This window comes from Salvelinus alpinus, chromosome 2, assembly GCF_045679555.1.
Source record: "Salvelinus alpinus chromosome 2, SLU_Salpinus.1, whole genome shotgun sequence".
Taxonomy (NCBI): domain Eukaryota; kingdom Metazoa; phylum Chordata; class Actinopteri; order Salmoniformes; family Salmonidae; genus Salvelinus; species Salvelinus alpinus.
In genome coordinates, this window is record NC_092087.1 from 26,191,074 (window position 1) to 26,195,745 (window position 4,672).

The window sequence follows — 4,672 nt, forward strand, 5'->3', positions numbered from 1 at the left end:
ATTTTAAGATACAAGTGACTGGGGTCACCAATCTTTTAAATTGAAGCACTGAAGATTTCTTATAGTGTAAAGACTTTATAAAAAATCCTAAAAAATATGAGTTACTCCTCTGACTTAAAAGTTAAGTTGTATCAACTGGCTTCTTGTACTGTAACTAATATTTGGTTTTCTAAGAAATAATTTTTACGGCAGTGAAGTAAACACAGAAATTACAGTATACTGAGACGTGCATCTACAGACATACGTTGAAACTAACTCAAATGTATAAAGTGTCTTATGCAGGTCAAACTTTTCCATAACCTGAGGAGACAGAAGGGCCGCAGCAGCCATCTTATGCAGAAAACACTGAGCTGGAGGACACAGAGAAGGCTTCTGTCTTGGAGGTGGCGGTGGACGCTCCTCCTCCTCATCAAAGAGGTTTTTGCAGAACAGGTTGGTGATCATGCAGTGGCAGAACTGCTTGTTCATCAAAATATAGATATGGGGGTTGAACAGGGATGAGTTTTTGGCAAAAAAAGCCGGAACTGTCATGAACAAGGGTCCGAAGGTGAGTCCCTGATGGGTGAAGGCGTACACGGCAATACTGGAGTAGGGCACCCTGCACAACAGGAAGAAGTTGACCATCATGATGACCATGTTGGTGACCTCCCTCTCAGCCCTCTGGGTGGTTTCAGCAGCCTCTTTGATGGAGCAGAACAGGTTGCCATAGCAGAAGGAGATGACCAGGGGAATGGTAAAGTGGCAGAAGAACATGTTGATGACATAGGAATCTTTATTGATCCCTGAGGTCTGAGTGTAATAGTCAAAACTGCATGAGCATTGCATGCCCTCTGGAATGTAACGTGACCAGCTGAACAGAGGGGGCACGGAACAAGCAGCAGCGATCACCCAGGTGAATGCCACCACCAATATGGCATGGCTCTCCCTGAAGCGCAAGTTTACAATAGGCTTTGCAGACAACCAACCTCCTTCGATACACAGCACCACCAGGGACCAGAGGGCTATCTGACCACTGTGGGTAGCACAGAAGCCCTCAATGATATAGCTGGTGAGGCCGAAGACGAAGTAGCCATTCATGGAGGTGTAGAGTGTGGTGGTGAAGCCGCCGAACACCGTGACGAGATCAGCCACATTCAGGTTGAGCAGGATTTAGGTGAGGGCCGTCCACTGCTTCTTGTGCTCGATGGTGACTTAGAATGTGAGGAAGTTGATGGTGAGGCAGGAGATGATGAGGAAGAAGATGTATGCGGACATACATGCGTAGGCTCAGAGATCAGCCAGCTAGTACTGAGGGTACTCCGAGCCATATATTGAGAGTTTGGCCAGGTTTTAGAACGGACGCCATGTTAGTGCCTTTTTACTCGAAATGTAGGTGATGTAACAATAGAATTCCATACAAAATGATCCACTCTAAATAAGCAAAACTGAGCCGTGAATTTAAGACATTTTTATTGATTAGAACTGGGATCATTTGTATCCAAGTCAGTACTGTGTTATGGTCATAGATATCCTATTAAGTTAAATTAGTATTCTAATTCCTAATTCTATGGTTGTGTTCTGAAAACTGTCAGAAATAAACAGCACAAAGCAGAAGCGTCAATTATCACTTAGCAACGGAAAGTGGTGCTCTTGGAATGTTCAGAAAGAAACCGCATTGGCCCAGCTCTCTATATACAGGTATATGACTCTGAGGGTACTCTGAAGGCCTCCTGTAAGGGTTGGACATGGGGATGTAGAATTTGGGTCCCTCTGTGCCTTCCATGGCTGCTGTGTGTGTACAGTCTGTGTATGTATGTGAGTAACCCTTATAAAGGAGCTCACCTGATTGCCAGGACTGATGTGACAGCAGAAATATATAAATTGATCAATAATCCAATGCTGCTATTCAGACACAAGCAACTCATCAGGATATTAGGGTAATAATGTCCATCATCATTAATCCAAATGTGCTCTGAACTAGCTACTCATCGGGTTATTCACATTATTATGGCCATTAGGGATATTATTATGGCTATGAGTTGCTACCTATCAATCATCATTAGTATCATTAGTCCAAATTGACAAGTCATAATCTGGAGCTGGGTGGTGGATCTTAATCTCTACTGTGTGGTTTGGAATATTTACTGAGAGTTAATCAAACAAATACACAGTAGAAGCCTGCATGTTGCTTTATCCCACTCACTTTTTTCACAACTGTGTTTTTTTTAATTGTCAATGTTTATTGTCAACAGTTGAACAGCATTTGTTTGTAATAGAATAGGATACTGGCTAAAATCTTTATTTTGTGATGGTATATTTTGAGAAATGAAATAGCACCTGTTGTCCACATATTCAGGGTTAACGACATCAATTAAGAATCCCCATAGGGAGTTTGAATATTGTGTTTAATTACAGTACAATGCACCTAATTTCTCCTGGTAGGGAATAAAGCTCAGCCAGTCTTTGTAGCATGACAATTACAGCACGGTCACCGGTGATACAAGTCAGGATTAGACCATCCATCCATGTCTGAGGACGTCGGGAGATGAAGTCGAAAAAAGCAACTAGGGGCAACAGTGAGCGCTGTTACCTTCAAGTAGGTTTCGTTTTTGCTAAGGTGTTGTGGACTAGGGTGTTGTGGACTAGGGTGTTGTGTACTAAGGTGTTGTGGACTAGGGTGTTGTGGACTAGGGTGTTGTGTACTAAGGTGTTGTGGACTAGGGTGTTGTGGACTAGGGTGTTGTGGACTAGGGTGTTGTGGACTAAGGTGTTGTGGACTAGGGTGTTGTGGACTAAGGTGTTGTGGACTAGGGTGTTGTGGACTAGGGTGTTGTGGACTAGGGTGTTGTGGACTAGGGTGTTGTGGACTAGGGTGTTGTGGACAGGGATGGCGGATGACTGTAAACATCTGCCTCTGGTGCAGAAGATTGCATGTTTGAATCCTGTGGATGAAAGTTGTTTTTGAGATTTTGGTTTTAAGCCTATCCCAAACCTTCAACACTGACATTTGACGTTTGAGAAACATGGATGAATGTCTAATTCTGACATGAGACTGTGTGAGCTTGTTGGACGATTAACAGGAAATCAATTTACCTAATTGTGTCAAATAAAAATACCATTCCTTTATATTCAAGATAATTAAGATTGAGCTGGCATGCTTGAAAAGACTACATTTGTCATGGACTTTTCACACTCAGAATAAGCCCACTTAATAACAATTAGATATTAAAGTGTTTCAATGGCAAGACAGAAATGTTCAGGTTGCATTGGTACCCCAAATGATACAGAATGAAAACCAAGAAACCTGTGTGTATCTTTGTTTATGTTCAAGTGGGTGTTAGAGGGTGCCATCTTATGGTCAACATGTGAAATCACATCCACCCTGCACATGACGTCACCATTCCAGTATTTTGCCTGGACTTGCGCTGTGCTGATGGAATTACTGTAATATGTCTCTCCACTGAACAATATGTCACATGAGACGAGGACACCAAATGTTTTCCCTGTAGTTCTTTACAATGTGGGAGAGTGTTTGGCTGAACTTTGGCCATTCTCATTCAAGGCCATTGGTAGGGAATGACCCATCTGTCTCTGTCAGGAGGAGTGGTGTCCATAGATACACAGATCAATATAATATGGAGTAGTTATTTTACTGCCTGGTAAGAGACAAGGCTGATGTTGTGGTCGGCAGAGCTACACAAGCCTTATTTATCCAGCATGATTTCACAGCCTTGGGACACGGCTCAGAGATGGAGATGATGCGCCCTCTGCTGTTGATAAAAATTCATGGGCAGACCTTTCGGTGAGCGATATGGTGCCACAGGTTTTCGTCCTTTAATATACATATCTTTAATTTACATGCATAATATACAATGTCTAACATTTCCAATGTTAACAAAAATTACTTTACACCTCAGATGTTCCTGCCACTCCATGCTGAGGGCTTCCAAAGGACATGAGAGTTGTGAGTGTTCACTGAGGCTACACATTACTTCGCTTGATACCTGTTTACACTCTACAGTCTAGATACACTCTGGGAAAACAGAAAAGCAAAGGCATATTTCTCTCAATGTAACCCAGTGATTGAGAAGGTCTTAAACTACACTCAACTTCCTCTTTGAAGTGAACCCCACACATTCTCTCACATGACAGAAGATGTAAGTTGTTGGTGTTTGGGGAGGCCTGGGTGACTGATAGATGACTGGTGAACAATATCAAAGGAACAGTAAAAACACTTTTCCCGCTCTCTCTGTCTGTCTGAATGAACAAATCAAGGCTCTCTCACTCTAGCACTGTCTCCTGTGTCAGGGAGTTACAGACCCAGACCCTGAGCTGTACAGGACGTGTCTGATGAATCTTGGGCTACCATTTGCAGAGATTTTTAGAGAAACTTAACTAATTCTGTAATTTTCTCATGGCAGTTTATCTTTGCTCTTTATCTAATGTCAGAATATTCTAGATATTACACAGGCTTCAGTAAAGTTAGCCACATAGAAATATGTGTAGTCTAATGATGATCTGTAGCCTCTCCCAATGACAAGGTAGCTATCGCCTCTGGACATTGTGTATGTACAGTACCTTCTCATATTGTTGCAATTTGGTCGTTTTTCCTGTTCTAAATTGTCCAGTTGAACCGAGGTCTTATCCAGTGAGGGGGTTTTCGACCAAAAGAAGGGCTTACACAGGAGATACA

At 42.4% G+C, this 4,672-nt stretch overlaps 1 pseudogene; it reads right to left on the minus strand.

Annotated features, from left to right (window-relative positions):
• Window positions 1–331: 331 nt before the first annotated feature.
• Window positions 332–1,762, minus strand: LOC139557530 (rhodopsin-like; annotated as a pseudogene).
• Between the last annotated feature and the right edge of the window lie 2,910 nt (window positions 1,763–4,672).